The sequence below is a fragment of the Bombina bombina genome, chromosome 3 (genome assembly GCF_027579735.1).
Source record: "Bombina bombina isolate aBomBom1 chromosome 3, aBomBom1.pri, whole genome shotgun sequence".
Classification (NCBI taxonomy): Eukaryota; Metazoa; Chordata; class Amphibia; order Anura; family Bombinatoridae; genus Bombina; species Bombina bombina.
Genome location: NC_069501.1, coordinates 1244441993 through 1244465596, shown reverse-complemented (window position 1 = coordinate 1244465596; position 23604 = coordinate 1244441993).

Below are 23604 nucleotides of genomic sequence, written 5' to 3'. Positions count from 1 at the left end.
CACTTCAACTTGTAATACACTCGATGCACGCAGACACTTAAAACCTGCCCCTTAATAGGTTAATTTAGAAAATGTATTATTAAACAGCCAGATAGTTTTCTTATGTGCAAATTATAGTAAACTTGTTTACAACATCTGCTGTCAGGATAATTATGAGTTCCATTGTTTATTACAGACACAGGTGATCTTGTTTTATTTAAAACACTGCTAGAGGGATACTACAAAAGTGATGCAACTTTGCCTTTTATTGCAATTGTTTTATATTTCTTCAGCAAGTATAGAGATTGTGATTTCTTCTTATGCAGGGAGATGTTTGCTTTGATGCACTTCCAGATTCAAATGTCCTGACGTAGTAAAACACAGGGATTGTTTGAAATTATTGCCTGCGTTTTAAACGGGGATCAACATCAAACTTAAAGTTTAATTTTTGAGGGTGCACAGCACTATCAACATCACTGGACAGTTCTAGCATTAGTGCACAATCTGGTATTAGTCCATGGTAAAACTGATTAACAAGAGAATGTTTAGCATGGAGGAAATCCCTTTAGCGTGCCCTTTGCTTGGATATTGCGACAGTGCTAATCTGCTCTCATATACGTTATAGGGGCAGTCTACTTGAAAATTTATATTGTGTAAAAAAAAGATTGAAAATCCCATTAATACTCATTCCCAAGTTTTGCATAACCAACACTATTATATTGATATACTTTGTATTTTTGTGATTACCTTGTATCTTAGCCTCTGCAGATTGCCCCCTTATCCCAGTGCTTTTTACAGACTTGCCAATTAGTGCTGACTCATGCAAAACTCTACTGGAGTGAGCACAATGGTATCTATATGGCACACATGAACTAGCATTGTCTAGCTGTGAAAAGCTAATAAAATGCACTGAAATAAGAGGCAGCCTTCAAGGGCTTAGAAATCAGTTTCTGAACTTACCTAGGTTTAGCCTTCAACAAAGAATAACAAGAGAACAAAGCACATCTGATGATAAAAGTAAATTAGAAAGTTGTTTAAAATTGTATGCCCTATCTGAATCATGAAAGTTTAATTTTGACTTTACTGTCCCTTTAAAGTTTATGAATTGCGCTTGAGCACAGCACATAATAGCTCTAAAAAACTTAGTGAGACTTGAAACCTGAAGTATAACTCATGTAAAACATATTTAAATAAAGCATTACACTATCACTATATATAATATATTTGTGCACTAGTGATGTCGCGAACCCAAAATTTGGGTTCGCGAACAGAGAACACGAACTTCCCCAAAAGTTTGCGAACGGGCGAACCAGGCGAACCGCCATTGACTTCAATGGGCAGGCAAATTTTAAAACCCACAGGGACTCTTTCTGGCCACAATAGTGATGGAAAAGTTGTTTCAAGGGTACTAACACCTGGACTGTGGCATGCCGGAGGGGGATCCATGGCAAAACTCCCATGCAAAATTACATAGTTGATGCAGAGTCTGCTTTTAACCCATAAAGGGCCTAAATCACCTAACATTCCTAAATTGTTTGGAATAACGTGCTTTAAAACATCAGGTATGATGTTGTATCGATCAGGTAGTGTAAGGGTTACGCCCGCTTCACAGTGACAGACCAAACTCCCCGTTTAAAGGGACAGTCTACACCAGAATTTTTATTGTTTTAAAAGATAGATAATCCCTTTATTACCCATTTCCCAGTTTTGCATAACTAACACATTTATAATAATATACTTTTAACCTCTGTGATTATCTTGTATCTAAGCCTCTGCAAACTGCCCCTTTTTCAGTTCTTTTGACAGACTGGCAGTCTAGCTAATCAGTGCCTGTTCCCAGATAACTTCTCGTGCACGAGCACAGTGTTATCTATATGGAATACGTGAATTAGCACCCTCTAGTGTTGAAAAACTGTTAAAATGCAATCTGAAAGAGGTGGGCTTCAAGATCTAAGAAATTAGCATATGAACCTCCTAGGTTAAGCTTTCAACTAAGAATACCAAGAGAACAAAGCAAAATTGGTGATAAAAGTAAATTGGAAAATTGTTTAAAATGACATGCTCTATCTGAATCATGAAAGTTTATTTTGGCCTAGACTGTCCCTTTAACACACCGCAAACAACCGCAAACAGTCCATTTGCACAACCGCAAACTCCCAATTTGCACAAGGTTTGATACCAAGCTAGCCATGTCCCGTTCCTTGTCCTCACTGATGTCATTGAAGGTCTCTTCTTCCACCCAGCCACGTACAACACCAAGGGTCCCCGAAAGGTGACAACAAGCCTCCTGGGACGCCTGCTGTGTTTGGTCTTCCACCTCCTCAAAGCCACCTTCCTCCTCTGACTCCTCTTCTTCAGACTCCTCTCTCTGCGTTGCCTCTCTCTGCGTTATTATAAGGTGTATTAAGTAGTACTATTCCTATCAGTTTAATCCCTGTTACGTCCCCTATTAGGGGACGTGTATATGGCATCGATTTTAGGAACCGGGAGATGGAAAAAGATGCTTGGTCGGTCCTCCTACTTCAAATTGGGGGCACTGCGCGTGCAATGTAATGTGCCACCAGATAGGAGTGGTGTGTTAAGTAGTACTATTCCTATCAGTTTAATCCCTGTTATGTGCCTTTTTTGGTTTGGTTTTTGAAGCCACAGTGCAGCACCAGAGGCCAGAAAAATTAGGCATGTACACATGCCTGAAAAATGAGGTATTGTTGCAGCCGCTGCTGTAGCAGCGGACAGAAAAATTGATGTTTGTTTCCATGGCAGAAAGTGCCCTAAAACATTGCGGTTTGAACCCTAGTTGGTGGCGGATAAGTCTTGCAAGTCATCCAGCATTCAGAGACAAAATACAGCAGCGTGTGGACCATTTTTAGCCCAAGGCAGCTCATCTCATCAGGCCTTTTTTAGTCGAATGTATTGCCCACTGTCAGTCCCTTCAGGATCCATCCTCATTCATCTTAATAAAGGTGAGGTAATCTAGACTTTTTTGACCTAGGCGACTTCTCTTCTCAGTGACAATACCTCCTGCTGCACTGAAGGTCCTTTCTGACAGGACACTTGAAGCGGGGCAGGCCAGAAGTTCTATCGCAAGTTGGGATAGCTCAGGCCACAGGTCAAGCCTGCACACCCAGTAGTCAAGGGGTTAATCGCTCCTCAGAGTGTTGATATCTGCAGTGAAGGCGAGGTAGTCTGCTACCTGTCAGTCGAGTCATTCTCTGAGGGTGGACCCCGAAGGGCTGTGGCGATGCGTAGGGCTTAAAAAGCTCTGCATGTCCTCCATCAAATACACATCTGTGAGCATGGTCGTGGGAGGAGGATAACTTTCACCTCTTCCCCTGTTAGATTTTTTTTTTGGAACTGCTGCATCCTTTCCGACTTGTGGGAATTTTCATAACATTTCAGGCACAACAGCATGAAAGACCCCATTTGCACAAGGTTGGATGCCGAGCTACTCATGTCCCGTTCCTCATCCTCAGTGATCTCACTGAAGGTATCTTCTTCCTCCCAGCCACGTACAACACCACGGGTACCAGATAGGTGACAACGAGCACCCTGGGATGCCTGTTGTGGTTGGTCTTCCTCCACCTCCTCAAAGCCACATTCCTCCTCTGACTCCTCTTCCTCACAATCCTCTTCCAGCATTGACGCTGGTCCAGCAAGCGATGCTGATAAGGCTGTTTCTGGTGGTGATGGACACCACAACTCTTCCTCTTCCTCTTCACGCTCATCTATGGCCTGATCCAGCACTCTTCGCAGGGCACGCTCCAGGAAGAAAACAAATGGTATGATGTCACTGATGGTGCCTTCGGTGCGACTAACTAGGTTTGTCACCTCCTCAAAAGGAAGCATGAGACTACAGGCATTGCGCATGAGTGTCCAGTAATGTGAAAAAAAAATTCCCAGCTCTGCAAAGGCTGTCCTAGCACCCCGGTTATACAAATAGTCATTAACAGCTTTTTCTTGTTGGATCAGGCGGTCGAACATTAGGAGTGTTGAATTCCAATGTGTCGGGCTGTCGCAAATCAAGCGCCTCACTGGCATGTTGTTTCGCCGCTGGATATCTGAAAAGTACGCCATGGCTGTGTAGGATAGTAACACCTGAAATGGCCACACACCTTCCTGGCCTGCTTCAGGACATCCTGTAAGCCTGGGTACTTATGCACAAAGCGTTGTACGATCAGATTACACACATGTGCCATGCACGGCACATGTGTCAACTTGCCCAAATTCAATGCCGCCACCAAATTTCTTCCTTTGTCACTAACCCCTTTGCTGACCTCCAGTTGGTGTGGAGTCAGCCACTGATCCACTTGTGCATTCAGGGCAGAGAGGAGTGCTGGTCCGGTGTGACTCTCTGCATTCAGGCAAGTCAACCCCAAGACGGCATGACACTGCCATATCCGGGATGTGGAATAGTACCTGGGGAGCTGGGGGGGTGCTGTTGATGTGGAGCAAGATGCAGCAGCAGAAGAGGACTCAGCTGAGGAGGTTATTGAAGAGGATGGAGTAGGAGGAGTAGAGGAGGTGGCTGCTGGCCTGCCTGCAAGTCGTGTCGGTGTCACCAACTCCTCTGCAGAGCCACGCATTCCATGCTTGGCAGCCGTCAACAGGTTGTCAGCTGTCAGATGCCGGGCAAGGGGGTGACTTTGTGACATTGGCTTCATACGCTCAAACATGTCCTTGACAGACACCTGACTGTGGGCAGATGAGCAGGAACTGCTCAAGGCGAGACACGGAGTGGCGGATGGTTGAGAGGGGGCAAGGAGGACAGCAGTGGTTGACGTGGCTGAAGATGCTGGACCAGGAGGAGGATGGCGGCTTTGAGTTTGTGTGCTGCTTGTACTCATGTGTTGATCTCATAGGCGTTTGTGATGTGCGATCATGTGCCTTCGCAAAGCAGTTGTACCTAGGTGGGTGTTGGACTTCCCACGACTCAGTTTCTTTTGGCACAGGTTGCAAATGGCATCGCTGTTGTCAGAGGAAGACACACAAAAAAATGTCACACTGCTGAGCTCTGCAATGACGGCATTCTGGTGGTGGCAACAGCATGCGTTGATTGGCGTGCTGTCTGGCGGACCCCGGGTGCCAATGCATGCTGTCTGACTGTGCCACCAGCTCCTTGTGATGACCTCCCTCTCCTTCCAACTCGTCTCCTCCTCCTCTCTGACTCCCCATCTGAACTTTCCCCCTCTTCTTCTTCTCTTCTAGCGGGCACCCACGTGACATCAACGGACGCATCGTCATAATCAACTGCTTCACTTGTATCGGACAATTCAGCAAAGGAAGCAGCAGCGGGTACAACATCATCATCATCACACCGTACGTACATGTGTGTAATGCTGCCTGACTGAGACATATCCCTGTTATCTACATCCTCTGGCAATAATGGTTGCGCATCACTATCACTCATTTCTTCCAACTGATGTGTAAATAACTCCTCTGACAGATCAAGTGAAGCGGCTGTGGTGCTAGTGTTTGTGGTGGCGGCAGGCGGGCGAGTGGTAACTTGAGAGGTGTCCGAAGCTAAGATGGAGGAGGATGAGGATGGTGTGCCAAGGTTCCGAGCGGAAGCTGTAGAAGATTGGGTGTCCTGTGTTAGCCAGTCAACTATGTCCTCAGAAATGTTCGAGTTCGGGGTACGTGGCCTCTGAACACTGGGCATTATTCTAGGGCCAAAGGGAATCAAAGCACCACGAACATGACGGCCCCTGCGGGGTGGCCTGCCTCTGCCTGTCATTTTTTTTTCGATTGGTGGTACTATGCGTGCAAGCTACTGTGACAACAGATATGAGTGGCACTGTGCACTGGCAGCTGTTGGCAGAGTAGACGCTGTAGGCCTGATACACACGCTTGCAGACAACTTACTGCTATTCAATCTATTACAGTCAAAATTGTATTTTTTTTTTAAATGTACACTACTGTTACACCAGATATGAGTTGCACTGGGGTGACACTGTGCCCTGGCAGGCACTGAAACGCACACGTGTGAAGGAAACTGACTGCTATTATTTAACACAGTCCAAAAAGTGTTGTTTTTTTTAAATCTATACTACTGTTACACCAGATATGAGTTGCACTGGGGTGACACTGTGCCCTGGCAGGCACTGAAACGCACACGTGTGAAGGAAACTGACTGCTATTATTTAACACAGTCAAAAAAGTTTTTTTTCTTTAAATCTACACTACTGTTACACCAGATATCAGTGGCACTGGGGTGACACTGTGCCCTGGCAGGCACTGAAACGCACACGTGTGAAGGAAACTGACTGCTATTATTTAACACAGTTAAAAAAGTGTTTTTTTTTTTTTAAATCTACACTACTGTTACATCAGATATGAGTTGCACTGGGGTGTCACTGTGCCCTGGCAGGCAGGCAGGCAGGCAGGCAATGAAACGCACACGTGTGAAGGAAACTGACTGCTATTATTTAACACAGTCAAAAAGTGCTTTTTTTTTTTAAATCTACACTACTGTTACACCAGATATGAGTTACACTGGGGTGACACTGTGCCCTGGCAGGCAGGCCCTGAAACGCACACGTGTGAAGGAAACTGACTGTTATTATTTAACACAGTCAAAAAAGTTTTTTTTTTTTTTTAAATCTAAACTACTGTTACACCAGATATGAGTTGCACTGGGTTGACACTGTGCCCTGGCAGGCAGGCCCTGAAACGTACACGTGTGAAGGAAACTGACTGCTATTATTTAACACATTCAAAAAAGTGTTGTTTTTTTTAAATCTACACTACTGTGATCCCCTAATTAGGCACTCTTAACCCTTAAACCAAAAACCCCCCTTTTAAATAAAAGACTAACACAATTGCTTGGTGTTGAAAAGGCCGCAGCCAATTTATTATAAACATGTAATAGATAAATAACAATTAACCACTTGAAACCGTATTGGTTGCCAAGTAACAAACATTAGTGCTTGCACCGTAGGGGCTCAATAACTTATGAAAACTTTATCAAGTCAACATATTGCTAACCTCTCCTGAAACCACAGGAGGTACACATATTACATCTTAAAGTTCTAAACATCAAAAACACAGCCAAAAAGAACTCCCCTGCCGTAAACAAAAAACAGGGAAGGGAGGGCGGGTGCTGCTCCTGCTCCTAACAGGTCCGGAAGTAAGATGAACCTGACTTCCTGCCTCATCCAGCTTACCCTACCAAAGCTCCGCCCCCAAAACCACCAATCTACCTATCCCTGCTTTTGGCCTGTCATGGGGTCAAAAGCCCCTCCTTCCTATTCCCTACATCCGGGGCTCCCTTGACCCCATAATTAGGCACTCTTAACCCTTAAACCAAAAACCCCCCTTTTAAATAAAAGACTAACACAATCGCTTGGGGTTGAAAAGGCCGCAGCCAATTTATTATAAACATGTAATAGATAAATAACAATTAACCACTTGAAACCGTATTGGTTACCAAGTAACAAACATTAGTGCTTGCCCCGTAGGGGCTCAATAACTCTTGAAAACTTTATCAAGTCAACATATTGCTAACCTCTCCTGAAACCACAGGAGGTACCCATATTACATCTTAAAGTTCTAAACATCAAAAACACCGCCACTGGCCCGGACACTGTCCGAGCCCCGCCAAAAACCCAAGGCCTTTTCAACCCCTTCCTTCAAATTAAAATTGAAAAACTGCATACCTACATCATTAAGGTGAACCCCATCCCCTAAGAAAAAACATTTACCCGCTTCACCCTCGAACTCGACATGCCGTATAGACACCCCCCCCTTTGCCTAACAAAACTACTCAACACCCTGTTAATCTTCCTCCTAGATGTATCCAACCGCTTACTATCCCATGCTGCCTTCCACACCACCCTAGGCTCCAACTCTGACCAAACCACCAACAGCTGAGGAAATAAGTCCCATAAACGCAACAAATCCCTTTTCATCTTTGACACCAGATCTCTCTGTGCCGTGTAAAATAAATCATTACCTCCAGCATGAATTACCAAAATACCTGGAGGGCAAAACAACCTGGAATAATCAACTACTTGCAACAATACCTGATCCCACTTCAACCCCCTAACCCCAAACCACCTCATCACCACCTCCTCTGCAGGCAAACCCAGCTGGCAACCATCGTTCTTCGCTGCAGCGGCCCGTCGTGCCCAGTAGATGTAAGAGTGAATGATAAACCAACACTCCACTGGACCTAAAACAAAACACAACTTATAGGGCGCACATAAGACTTAAACCTTCCTGATGACCACCTCCCAATTCCTTGTATCATTTCATCACTCATTCCTAACATTCTCGCCTCAGTAGCAGCGCCAATACGGAATGAATGGGAACTAAATTCCCCGGCAGGGAAACCCACTAATGTCAACGCCTTCCGGAACACTGCCACGAACTGGAATTTCGACAATGACGAACCCCCAGCATGGATCAATAACGACGCATCACCAGCTGGCCTAATCTGCAAAAATTCCCTCACAGCCCCGACTGGGCAGCAAAGGCCCCCAATAAACTGCAGCCATATTAAACAGCCTCTTCCCATCTGATCGGTCTTTGACCGCCTGAGCCAGATGACAATCTGCCGCCCATCGGTGACCACATCACCCACTTGGATCCCACCCCTGTCCAATCTATTAGGAGCCACGACTTCTGAGACCCGAAAGGCTGCAAAAAAGGCTAACACAAAAGCCGAACGGAACAAAGCAACTTTGAACGAATCCGCGCAGACCGAGGGTAGAACCACTACTACCTTCTGTAGGAAAGAAAAAATTACTGGTTGCCTACTGTCCACACCCAGGGGGCCCCTACACAAACTGCGTCCAACCATCCTAACCACAAACGATTTTGTGATATCTTGGAAGCCCAATAACTGAAATAGAAAAGCCAAAGCCGCTAAACGCCTCAGAATGACTGCTTTTGAAACCCGGGACTCGCTCCAACCCCCCATCCACTCAACCAGGGCCCGGGACCACTCAACTTCCGAAAAGGAATACCCACCTGCTCCCAAGAAGAATTGCCAATCACCCCATACCTGTCCATATGCCCTCCAAGTACTCTTGGCTAAAGCCGACCTCACCAAATCATTAACCTGGGAATACCACCTTCCACAAACCCGCCGGACAGCGATCCCCTTCCACAGCAGCTTCTGGGTCCAAAGCCCGGAAACGGTCCCACTGTAAACGTGAGAGAGCATCGGCAATGTCATTAGATGCACCAGGGACATGTAAAGCCCTAAAACACACGTTCAACCTCAGACACTAAAAAACAAACAGGCGTAACAAAGAAACTACAGGAGGGGAAGAGGCCGACAAATTGTTAACAGACATGACCACCCCCATATTATCCGAGTGGAAGATCACCTTCTTGTCCCTCAACACTGGTGCCCATCATTTTAACGACACTAACAAAGGGAACAGCTCCAGGAAAACCAAATTTTTATTTAAACCAGCCTTGATCCATGCCTCGGGCCACACATCAGCACACCATCTACCACCCAAATAAGCTCCAAAACCATGGGAGCCGGAAGCATCAGTGAAAAGGTTCAACTCAGACCCCGACACTACCTTCTGAATGATAGACTTGCCATTGTACTCCTGTAGAAAAATGAGCCACACCTTCAGGTCTTCCCTGATCAAACTGGTCACTCGATTGTGATGGTAAGGCTCTGTCGCCCCGGCAGTCGCCAGGGACAACCGCCTGCAAAAAACCCGACCGACAGGGAAGATTCTGCATGCAAAATTTAGTATACCTACTATGTACTGCATCTCACGCAACGTCAGCTTATTACGACACACAGCCATCTGTAAGACTTGGACTAAATAAACTACTTTATCCCTAGGTAGGCTACACTCCATTAAATCCGAATCAATCTGTATCCCTAAGAAGCACAGGACCGACGTCGGGCCTTCTGACTTCCCGGAAGCTATCGGGATACCAAAATCCCTCGCAACATGCATAAAGGTTGACAACAGCCTGCCGCATATCTCGGACTAAGGAGGGCCGACGAATAAGAAATCGTCCAAGTAATGGACTATCGATTTCAAGCCTGATAAACGCTTGACCACCCATTCAATAAAGCAACTAAAAGACTCAAAATAGGAGCAAGAAATAGAGCATCCCATTGGTAAGCAAAGGTCAACAAAAAATACATCATCAAAGGTGCAACCCAACAAATGATGGCACTTAGGATGGACAGGTAGCAAACGGAATGCCGACTCTACGTCCACCTTTGCGCCCCCTTGCCGGCAATCCGGACCAAGCAAACCGCTGAGTCAAAAGAAGCATAGGAGACCGCTGACAATTCAGGGTCGATGCCATCATTCACGGATGATCCTTTCGGGTAGGACAAGTGGTGGATCATCCGGAAATGGCCTTGGCCTTTTTTAGGCATGACCCCTAGAGGAGAAATCCACAAATCTGACATGGGCAAATCAGTAAAAGGACCCGCCATGCGGCCCAAAGCCACCTCCTTAGCCAATTTATCAGGAAAAATTTCCGGGTGAGCCCTGGCTGATTTCAAGTTACCCAAGAAACGGTGGCCCTCCCCCGGCAAAAACGGTATCCAAAAACGCGAGCTGAAACCAGTAAGCAACAGCTTGGCCGCACCTGTCTTGCCCCGAAACTTAGCGTATTGCCTTAGCCAAGGCACCATCTTTTCTATGTTCACTGGTGACTTGGCCCTGTATAGCCATTTCACCTGGGCGTGCGCCCGCCCGCCCTCTCTTAAAACATTTGGCGTAGGAGTGCACTCCACCACACCCTGAACACTCATGTTTGTATTTACACGAGAGACCAAAACGGCATTGACTCTCGTTATATTGGAAGCACAACCCCTTCCTACCAGAGACAGCGGTATTGGCACCAGCACCACCGGCAATGGCTGCCCCCCCAACTCAAAAGGACTGCCTCGACCGTAAGGGGGTCATGATCTCAAGCCAGATACCCATACCTCTATCGTCCCAACGCATGGCGGGCCGCACAGCAAGCCGCTGGTTAAACTGTTCATCAGACCGCCACCATGCTAACCCGCCATACGTACGGTATGCAGAGGAAATCTCATCGTAATAACAAAATAGAGCCGATCCCTTCTCCAGGAACCTCTCCGTAATGACACTAGCCAAGATACAAAATGACCTGGACCAATTACTCAAGGTTTTCGGCAACCTTCGATATCTCTTTTTTTCTCTCATCCTCCTCTTTCTTACCCAAATCCCCTTTTGGGTCATCCTTAAAGTCTACAAACTGATCAACCAGGAGCAGGGAAAAGATTTCCAAAAACTCCCACTTCCAGATCTTTTCCTTAACTTCCCATTGCAAGTGTAACCCCAAAGGACTAATAGAACAAAGGCAAGGACACTGAAAAGCCTCCTCGGAGACCCTGAGTCCACCCACTACACTAACCGACCCTATGGCAGGAGTACTACCCGACGAGCCTGCCGTCAACAAAACTTTTGTCTGAGACTCTACCTCCGCTGAGGCCGGAGAGGCCCAAGCTCCCCCGGCCCCTTCACCCCCCGAAGGAATATCATTCTTCTCCACACTCGCAATCAAGTCTTTCAAACCTTGCAATAAAGTTTGCTGTTTATCTATACCCCTGCCCGGCCCAATGGGCGTCCCCGCACCCAGCACCTCACCTGCTTCGCAAGGCGCTGTCACAGGTCCTGAAGCAGAAGCCGTAGATACCACTGGAGGCGACACCTTTGGCCTGGCCGTACAATGGCAATCGTCTCTGCCAACCGAACGCCTCCTTCTTAAAGGCGACCTCCTCTTGGTATCGGCACACCGCCTCCGTTCTCTGCTCCTGCCGCGAGGGGATCTGTCCAAGCCAGCCCATGTAGGTGATGAACGTGCTTCTGCGTCACTTCTTCTTCTAGGCAGCGGCGAACAAGACCTACCCCGTCTGTAACCAGCATCCCGTGATGGAGCCGCTGACCGGCTGTTCCTATCCTCCTGAAACGACAGATTAGATGCTAGCACCACCTGCCTTCTGCAGCCTAGCCCACCTGCCGGAATCTCCCGGCCAGTGGCGGCCGAAACACCCAGCTGCCTAAAACTCTGCTGCCCCCCATGCCTGGTCAATTGCGGTGATAAACAACGTAACAGCTGTGCCAAAGTACCCAACTCTCCTACCTGGCCAGCGCCGTAACTCCAGATGATGGGCCCTCGTCCGGGTCTTCCTCCTCAAAATCGCTTAAAATGTCCTCCAAGTTGATGGAGTCACCATCGTGCTCCCTGACGCTGCCGCAACGGGTCAGCCCATCTTCAGCCACCACCGGACCACTATTAGCAATCACTGGCTCCACTACTAAGAAAAAGAAATTATTAGCACAAAAAACACAACCACCACCCCCCACACACACAACAAAAAGGAGGGGGAAAATGGGAGAAGGAGAGAGGGGGGGGGGGGAGAGAGGAAGAACAAGGAGGGGGGGGAGAGGGGGGAGGGAAGGAAAAAACAAATAAAATAGAACTCATATATTTATTTATTTTTAATATTTTTCTTTACTTTTTTTTTTTTTTTTAAATAACTTAGGTCAAGTGAATGAGGAGGCCAGGGATAGTACATACGACGCAGCTAACAGGCTAATAAAAGGCAACATTAAATGATTATGAAATAAACACCTTAAAAATAAAACTATGCCTACTGAGGAAAGGGGGGGCAAATATAATTGAACATATAAAAAACAACTATGACACCAGAGACAAACCATGGACCCCCATAAATTTTAAGAGGTGAAAAACAAAACAAGGGAAAAACAGCAACCTAAAAAACAAGAAAATAAATATTACACAAATTAATTAAAAGTATGCATTCCTTATACTGCAGCGACACCTGCTGGACAAAGAAAAAATTACCGCAAACATAAACAAAATAAACTGCATAACCATTTTTTTTTTTTTATTATTATTATTATTATTATTATAATTGAATCAAAACAAACAGGAAAAAAGGCAATGGAACAAAGGAGGATTGAACATTAAGGCGAGAGATTAATGAAACGAAGAAAAGGCTCATAACAAATAAAAACATAGACCCTAAGGCAAAACCTCAAAAAACACTAGCCTTATTTTAAATAAGAGACCTAACAAAAAAGGCATATAAAAAATACACCCCCCCTCCAACCTCACACCAAAAGCTGAACCCCCCCCCACCAAGAAAAGCGTGCGCAACCGCCACAGGCCTCCCTTCAACGAAAATGGCTACCGCCACACGCCTGGACCACTACCAAACTAACTTCCCCTCTTGAGGACTACCCCTGCTAACAAGGAGCCTTACCCTGATCCTGAACGGCCGATGCCGCCAGAGTATGATTACCAGACCCTCCTGGCTGCGCAGCATTCCCATGGCCGCCATCCGCCATCAGCAATGACGTCACAGGTCCTGTCCTCGACGCACCAACTCTCTCCAACAACTCACCACCAACCACATGGCCTGCATCCAGGCCCGACTTCGATGCTGCCTTCCTTGGCCGACCAGTTGCCCTTCGAGGACCCCCACCCTGGGCTCCACGGGACCGCCGAGCAGTTACTTCAGGGCTCAGCTGAACCGGGGCCTTGGATCTCCTCACCGGCCTTTCCTTCTGCCCAGCACCAGTGCCCGCTTCTGGAAGGGCACCAGCCTCTTTAAGTTGCTCCAGCAACCAACCCAGACCACGCTCTTTTGAAAGAGCCACCGCCGCCGCCAAAAGCTCTGTCAGGTTCTCCATACTTGTACAGTGTTAGCTGCTCCTGCTCCTAACAGGTCCGGAAGTAAGATGAACCTGACTTCCTGCCTCATCCAGCTTACCCTACCAAAGCTCCGCCCCCAAAGCTACCAAACTACCTATCCCTGCTTCTGGCCGGTCATGGGGTCAAAATCCCCTCCTTCCTATTCCCTACATCCGGGGCTGCCTTTACACCAGATATGAGTTGCTGGGGTGACACTGTGCCCTGGCAGGCATGCCCTGAAACGCAAACGTGTGGAGGAAACTGACTGCTATTTTTTAACACAGTCAAAAAAGTGTTGTTTTTTTTAAATCTACACTACTGTTACACCAGATATGAGTTGCACTGGGGTGACATTGTGCCCTGGCAGGCAGGCCCTGAAACGCACACGTGTGAAGGAAACTGACTGCTATTATTTAACACAGTCCAAAAAGTGTTGTTTTTTTTAAATCTACACTACTGTTACACCAGATATGAGTTGCACTGGGGTGACACTGTGCCCTGGCAGGCAGGCACTGAAACGCACACGTGTGAAGGAAACTGACTGCTATTATTTAACACAGTCAAAAAAGTGTTGTTTTTTTAAATCTACACTACTGTTACACCAGATATGAGTTGCACTGGGATGACATTGTGCCCTGGCAGGCAGGCCCTGAAACGCACACGTGTGGAGGAAACTGACTGCTATTATTTAACACAGTCAAAAAAGTGTTGTTTTTTTTAAATCTACACTACTGTTACACCAGATATGAGTTGCACTGGGGTGACATTGTGCCCTGGCAGGCAGGCCCTGAAACGCACACGTGTGAAGGAAACTGACTGCTATTATTTAACACAGTCCAAAAAGTTTTTTTTTTTTAAATCTACACTACTGTTACACCAGATATGAGTTGCACTGGGGTGACACTGTGCCCTGGCAGGCAGGCCCTGAAACGCACACGTGTGAAGGAAACTGACTGCTATTATTTAACACAGTCAAAAAAGTGTTTTTTTTTTTTTAAATCTACACTACTGTTACACCAGATATGAGTTGCACTGGGGTGACACTGTGCCCTGGCAGGCAGGCTCTGAAATGCACACATCTGAAGGAAACTGACTGCTATTATTTAACACAATCAAAAAGTGTTTTTTTTTTTAAATCTACACTACTGTTACACCAGATATGAGTTGCACTGGGGTGACACTGTGCCCTGGCAGGCAGGCCCTGAAACGCACACGTGTGAAGGAAACTGACTGCTATTATTTAACACAGTCAAAAAAGTGTTTTATTTTTAAATCTACACTACTGTTACACCAGATATGAGTTGCACTGGGGTGACACTGTGCCCTGGCAGGCAGGCACTGAAACACACAAACGTGTGAAGGAAACTGACTGCTATTATTTAGCACAGTCAAAATATTTTTTTTTTTTTTTTTAAATCTACATGACCCCACATTCCCAATTCCTCCATTCCTTCACTTAAATAAAAACCAACAAATTCTTTGGGGAGAAAAGGCCGCAGCTTGTTTATTAACAATTAACAAAACATTAACTTTTGTTTACTCAACCTTTAACAACCATTTTATTTCTTTTTTAATACACCAAGTGCTTGCTTTATTCACCTCTCATTTAGCCCCCACCCTTACAGGGCAGGGCGTCCACCATCACTTTATTTTCAGTTATCCATCAAGTACTAACCACTATCCATCAAGCGTAAGCCTCAATGGACCATAGCAAGCACCCCCGCCACCACTCGCCTTCAGCGAGTACCGCCACACAAAGCCAAGGCCTTTTCAATCCCCTCCTTCAGTGTAAAATTGAACAAATGCAAACCCACCTCGTTCAGGTGCACCCCATCTTTTAGGTAAAAACACTCACCTGACTCGCCCTCAAATTCAACAGGGCGGAGCCCAAAACCCCCTAGTTTTTTAACGAACCCGCTAACCATCCTGTTCACCTTCGCCTCCAGTTTCTTAACATCCCATGCTGAACGCCACACCAATCTACTTTCAGTTTCAGACCAAACTATGATTAGGCCTGGGAATAACTCCCGTAACCTCCTAAAACCCCTTTTTATCGCCTCTACCAGATCCTTTTGGGGCATACAGCCCAAATCATTCCCACCGGCGTGAACCACTAATACCTGAGGAGGACCAAACATCTAAACATCAAAAACACCGCCAAAAAGAACTCCCCTGCCGTAAACAAAAAATAGGGAAGGGAGGGCGGGAGCTGCTCCTGCTCCTAATAGGTCCGGAAGTAAGATGAACCTGACTTCCTGCCTCATCCAGCTTACCCTACCAAAGCTACCAAAGCTCCGCCCCCAAAGCTACCAATCTACCTATCCCTGCTTCTGGCCTTTCATGGGGTCAAAAGACCCTCCTTCCTATTCCCTACATCCGGGGCTGCCTTGACCCCATAATTAGGCACTCTTAACCCTTAAACCAAAAAAAACCCTTTTAAATTAAAGACTAACACAAAAAAAACATTTACCCGCTTCACCCTCGAACTCGACATGCCCATATAGACACCCCCCCCTTTGCCTAACAAATCTACTCAACACCCTGTTAATCTTCCTCCTAGATGTATCCAACCGCTTACTATCCCATGCTACTATCCACACCACCATAGGCTCCAACTCTGACCAAACCACCAACAGCTGAGGAAATAAGTCCCACAAACGCAACAAATCCCTTTTCATCTTTGACACCAGATCTCTCTGTGCCGTGTAACCTAAATCATTACCTCCAGCATGGATTACCAAAATACCTGGAGGGCGAAACAAACTGGAATAATCAACTACTTGCAACAATACCTGATCCCACTTCAACCCAATAACCCCAAACCACCTCATCACCACCTCCTCTACAGGCAAACCCAGCTGGCAACCATCGTTCTTCGCTGCAGCGGCCCGTCGTGCCCAGTAGATGTAAGAGTGGCCGATAAAACAACACTCCACTGGACCTAAAACAAAACACAACTTATATGGCTAAGTACTGGCGCACATAAGACTTAAACCTTCCTGATGACCACCTCCCAATTCCTTGCATCATTTCATCACTCATTCCTAACATTCTCGCCTCAGTAGCAGCGCCAATACGGAATGAATGGGAACTAAATTCCCCGGCAGGGAAACCCACTAATGTCAACGCCTTCCGGAACACTGCCACGAACTGGAATTTCAACAATGACGAACCCCCAGCATGGATCAATAACGGAGCATCACCAGCTGGCCTAATCTGCAAAAATTCCCTCACAGCCCCGACTGGGCAGCAAAGGCCCCCAATAAACTGCAGCCATATTAAACGGCCTCTTCCCATCTGATCGGTCTTTGACCGCCTGAGCCAGATGACAATCTGCCGCCCATCGGTGACCACATCACCCACTTGGATCCCACCCCTGTCCAATCTATTAGGAGCCACGACTTCTGAGACCCGAAAGGCTGCGAAAAAGGCTAACACAAAAGCCGAACGGAACAAAGCAACTTTGAACGAATCCGCACAGACCGAGGGTAGAATCCTTACTACCTTCTGTAGGAAAGAAAAAATTACTGGTCACCTACTGTCCACACCCAGGGGGCCCCTACACAAACTGCGTCCAACCATCCTAACCACAAACGATTTTGTGATATCCTGGAAGCCCAATAACTGAAATAGAAAAGCCAAAGCCGCTAAACGCCTCAGAACGACTGCTTTTGAAACCCGGGACTCGCACCAACCCCCCATCCACTCAACCAGGGCCCGGGACCACTCAACTTCCGAAAAGGAATACCCACCTGCTCCCAAGAAGAATTGCCAATCACCCCATACCTGTCCATATGCCCTCCAAGTACTCTTGGCTAAAGCCGACCTCATCAAACTCATCAACCTGGGAATACCACCTTCCACAAACCTGCCGGACAGTGATCCCCTTCCACAGCAGCTTCTGGGGCCAAAGCCCGGAAACGGTCCCACCGTAAACGTGAGAGAGCATCGGCAATGTCATTAGATGCACCAGGGACATGTAAAGCCCTAAAACACACGTTCAACCTCAGACACTCCAAAACAAACAGGCGTAACAAAGAAACTACAGGAGGGGAAGAGGCCGACAAATTGTTAACAGACATGACCACCCCCATATTATCCGAGTGGAAGATCACCTTCTTGTCCCTCAACACTGGTGCCCATAATTTTAACGATACTAACAAAGGGAACAGCTCCAGGAAAACCAAATTTTTATTTAAACCAGCCTTGATCCACGCCTCGGGCCACACATCAGCACACCATCTACCACCCAAATAAGCTCCAAAACCATGGGAGCCAGAAGCATCAGTGAAAAGGTTCATCTCAGACCCCGACACTACCTTCTGAATGATAGACTTGCCATTGTACTCCTGTAGAAAAATGAGCCACACCTTCAGGTCTTCCCTGATCAAACTGGTCACTCGAATGTGATGGTAAGGCTCTGTCGCCCCGGCAGTCGCCAGGGACAACCGCCTGCAAAAAACCCGACCGACAGGGATGATTCTGCATGCAAAATTTAGTATACCTACTATGTACTGCATCTCACGCAACGTCAGCTTATTACGACACACAGCCATCTGTAAGACTTGGACTAAATAAACTACTTTATCCCTAGGTAGGCTACACTCCATTAAATCCGAATCAATCTGTATCCCTAAGAAGCACAGGACCGACGTCGGGCCTTCTGACTTCTCGGAAGCTATCGGGATACCAAAATCCCTCGCAACATGCATAAAGGTTGACAACAGCCTGCCGCATATCTCGGACTAAGGAGGGCCGATGAATAAGAAATCGTCCAAGTAATGGACTATCGATTTCAAGCCTGATAAACGCTTGACCACCCATACAATAAAGCAACTAAAAGACTCAAAATAGGAGCAATAAATAGAGCATCCCATTGGTAAGCAAAGGTCAACAAAAAAGGTATCATCAAAGGTGCAACCCAAAAAGTGATGGCACTTAGGATGGAAAGGTAGCAAACGGAATGCCGACTCTACGTCCACCTTTGCTAAACGCGCCCCCATTCTGGCAATCCGGACCAAGCAAACCGCTGAGTCAAAAGAAGCATAGGAGACCGCTGACAATTCAGGGTCAATGCCATCATTCACGGATGATCCTTTCGGGTAGGACAAGTGGTGGATCATCCGGAAATGGCCTTGGCCTTTTTTAGGCACGACCCCTAGAGGAGAAATCCACAAATCTGACATGGGCAAATCAGTAAAAGGACCCGCCATGCGGCCCAAAGCCACCTCCTTAGCCAATTTATCCTGAATAATTTCCGGGTGAGCCCTGGCTGATTTCAAGTTACCCAAGAAACGGTGGCCCTCCCCCGGCAAAAACGGTATCCAAAAACCCGAGCTGAAACCAGTAAGCAACAGCTCGGCCACACCGGCCTTGCCCCGAAACTTAGCGTATTGCCTTAGCCAAGGCACCATCTTTTCTATGTTCACTGGTGTCTTGACCCTGTATAGCCATTTCACCTGGGCGTGCGCCCGCCCGCCCTCTCTTAAAACATTTGGCGTAGGAGTGCACTCCACCACACCCTGAACACTCATGTTTGTATTTACACGAGAGAACAAAACGGCATTGACTCTCGTTATATTGGAAGCACAACCCCTTCCTACCAGAGACAGCGGTATTGGCACCAGCGCCGCCGGCAATGGCGGCCCCCCCAACTCAAAAGGACTGCCCCGACCGTAAGGGGGTCATGATCTCAAGCCAGATACCCATATCTCTATCGTCCCAACGCATGGCGGGCCGCACAGCAAGCCGCTGGCGAAACTGTTCATCATACCGCCACCATGCTAACCCGCCATACGTACGGTATGCCGAGGAAATCTCATCGTAATAACAAAAGAGAGCCGATCCCTTCTCCAGGAACCTCTCCGTAATGACACTAGCCAAGATACAAAACGACCTGGACTAATTACTCAAGGTTTTCGGCAACCTCCGATATCTCTTTTTTCTCTCATCCTCCTCTTTCTTACCCAAATCCCCTTTTGGGTCATCCTTAAAGTCTACAAACTGATCAACCGGGAGCAGGGAAAAGATTTCCAAAAACTCCCGCTTCCAGATCTTTTCCTTAACTTCCCATTGCAAGTGTAACCCCAAAGGACCAATAGAACAAAGGCAAGGACGCTGAAAAGCCTCCTCGGAGACCCTGAGTCTACCCACTACACTAACCGACCCTACTGCAGGACTACCACCCGATGAGCCTGCCGTCAACAAAACTTTTGGCTGAGACTCTACCTCCGCTGAGGCCGGAGAGGCCCAAGCTCCCCCGGCCCCTTGACCACCCGAAGGAATATCATTCTTCTCCACACTCGCAATCAAGTCTTTCAAACCTTGCAATAAAGTTTGCTGTTTATTTATACCCCTGCCCGGCCCAATGGGCGTCCCCACACCCTGCACCTCACCTGCTTCGCAAGGCGCTGTCACAGGTCCTGAAGCAGAAGCCGTAGATACCACTGGAGGCGACACCCTTGGCCTGGCCGTACGACGGCAATCGTCTCTGCCAACCGAACGCCTCCTTCTTAAAGGTGCCCTCCTCTTGGTATCGGCACACCACCTCCATTCTCTACTCCTGCCGCGAGGGGATCTGTCCAAGCCAGCCCATGTAGGTGATGAACTTGCCTCTGCGTCACTTCTTCTTCTAGGCAGCGGCGAACGAGACCTACCCCGTCTGTAACCAGCATCCCGTGATGGAGCCGCTGCCCGGCTGTTCCTATCCTCCTGAAACGACAGATTAGATGCTAGCACCACCTGCCTTCTGCAGCCTAGCCCACCTGCCGGCATCTCCCGGCCAGTGGCGGCCGAAACACCCAGCTGCCTAAAACTCTGCTGCCCCCCATGCCTGGTCAATTGCGGTGATAAACAACGTAACAGCTGTGCCAAAGTATCCAACTCTCCTACCTGGCCAGATGCCGTAACTCCAGATGATGGGCCCTCGCCCGGGTCTTCCTCCTCAAAATCACTTAAAATGTCCTCCAAGTTGATGGAGTCACCATCGTGCTCCCTGACGCTGCCGCGACGGGTCAGCCCATCTTCAGCCACCACCGGACCACTATTAGCAATCACCGGCTCCACTACTAAGAAAAAGAAATTATTAGCACAAAAAACACAACCACCACCCCCCCCCACACACAACAAAAAGGAGGGGAAAAATGGGAGAAGGAGAGAGAGGTTGGGGGAGAGAGGAAGAACAAGGAGGGGGGGAGAGGGAAAAAAAAAACAAATAAAATAGAACTCATATATTTATTTATTTTTAATATTTTTCTTTACTTTTTTTTTTTTTTTTTAAATGACTTAGGTCAAGTGAATGAGGAGGCCAGGGATAGCACATACAACGCAGCTAACAGGCTAATAAAAGGCAACATTAAATGATTATGAAATAAACACCTTAAAAATAAAACTATGCCTACTGAGGAAAGGGGGGGCAAATATAATTGAACATATAAAAAACAACTATGACACCAGAGACAAACCATGGACCCCCATAAATTTTAAGAGGTAAAAAACAAAACAAGGGAAAAACAGCAATCTAAAAAACAAGAAAAGAAATATTACGCAAATGAATTCAAATTATCCATTCCTTATACTGCAGCGACACCTGCTGGACAAAGAAAACATTACCGCAAATATAAGATAAACAAAATAAACTGCATAACCATTTTTTGTTTTTATTATTATTAAAATTGAATCAAAACAAACAGGAAAAAAGGCAATGGAACAAAGGAGGATTGAAAATTAAGGAGAGAGATTAATGAAACGAAGAAAAGGCTCATAACAAATAAAAACATAGACCCTAAGACAAAACCTCAAAAAACACTAGCCTTATTTTAAATAAGAGACCTAACAAAAAAGGCATATAAAAAATACACCCCCCTCCAACCTCACACCAAAAGCTGAACCCCCCCACCACCTCCAACCTCACACCAAAAGCTGAACCCCCCCCACCAAGAAAAGCGTGCGCAACCGCCACAGGCCTCCCCTCAACGAAAATGGCTACCGCCACACGCCTGGACCACTACCAAACTAACTTCCCCTCATGAGGACTACCCCTGCTAACAAGGAGCCTTACCCTGACCCTGAACGGCCGATGCCGCCAGAGTATGATTACCAGACCCTCCTGGCTGCGCAGCATTCCCATGGCCGCCATCCGTAATCAGCAATGACGTCACGGGTCCTGTCCTCGACGCACCAACTCTCTCCAACAACTCACCACCAACCACATGGCCTGCATCCAGGCCCGACTTCGATGCTGCCTTCCTTGGCCGACCAGTTGCCCTTCGAGGACCCCCACCCTGGGCTCCACGGGACCGCCGAGCAGTTACTTCAGGGCTCAGCTGAACCGGGGCCTTGGATCTCCTCACCGGCCTCTCCTTCTCACCAGTGCCCGCTTCTGGAAGGGCACCAGCCTCTTTAAGTTGCTCCAGCAACCAACCCAGACCACGCTCTTTTGAAAGAGCCACCGCCGCCGCCAAAAGCTCTGTCAGGTTCTCCATACCGGTACAGTGTTAGCTGCTCCTGCTCCTAACAGGTCCGGAAGTAAGATGAACCTGACTTCCTGCCTCATCCAGCTTACCCTACCAAAGCTCCGCCCCCAAAGCTACCAAACTACCTACCCCTGCTTCTGGCCGGTCATGGGGTCAAAAGCCCCTCCTTCCTATTCCCTACATCCGGGGCGGCCTTTACACCAGATATGAGTTGCACTGGGGTGACACTGTGCCCTGGCAGGCATGCCCTGAAACGCAAACGTGTGGAGGAAACTGACTGCTATTATTTAACACAGTCCAAAAAGTGTTGTTTTTTTTAAATCTACACTACTGTTACACCAGATATGAGTTGCGCTGGGGTGACACTGTGCCCTGGCAGGCAGGCCCTGAAATGAACACGTGTGAAGGAAACTGACTGCTATTTTTTAATACAGTCAAAAAAGTGTTGTTTTTTTTAAATCTACACTACTGTTACACCAGATATGAGTTGCACTGGGGTGACACTGTGCCCTGGCAGGCAGGCTCTGAAATGCACACATCTGAAGGAAACTGACTGCTATTATTTAACACAGTCAAAAAAGTGTTTTTTTTTTTTAAATCTACACTACTGTTACACCGGATATGAGTTGCACTGGGGTGACACTGTGCCCTGTCAGACAGGCCCTGAAACGCACACGTGTGAAGGAAACTGACTGCTATTATTTAACACAGTCAAAAAAGTTTTTTTTTTTTTTAAATCTACACTACTGTTACACCAGATATGAGTTGCACTGCGGTGACACTGTGCCCTGGCAGGCAGGCCCTGAAACGCAAACGTGTGGAGGAAACTGACTGCTATTATTTAACACAGTCAAAAAAGTTTTTTTTCAATCCCCTCCTTCAGTGTAAAATTGAACAAATGCAAACCCACCTCGTTCAGGTGCACCCCATCTTTTAGGTAAAAACACTTACCCGACTCACCCTCAAATTCAACATGGCGGAGCCCAAAACCCCCTAGTTTTTTAACGAACCCGCTAACCATCCTGTTCACCTTCGCCTCCAGTTTCTTAACATCCCATGCTTAACGCCACACCAATCTACTTTCAATTTCAGACCAAACCTTGATTAGGCCCGGGAATAACTCCCGTAACCTCCTAAAACCCCTTTTTATCGCCTCTACCAGATCCTTTTGTGGCATACAGCCCAAATCATTCCCATCCGCGTGAACCACTAATACCTGAGGAGGACCAAAACGTCTGGCGTGTTCGACCACTGTTCTCACTACCTGGTCCCATTTCATACCCCTTATCCCGAACCACCTCACAATAACCCAGCTGCCACTTTTCGAGCCCAAAAAACATAGGAATGCCCTACAATCCAACATCTCGCTGGACCTGCCAAATAAAGAAATCAAGCCTCATCAGATAACCCCGCCGAGGGCACAAACCCGGTCTCACATACCCCTTGAATCTCTCTAATCTCCACCTGCCAA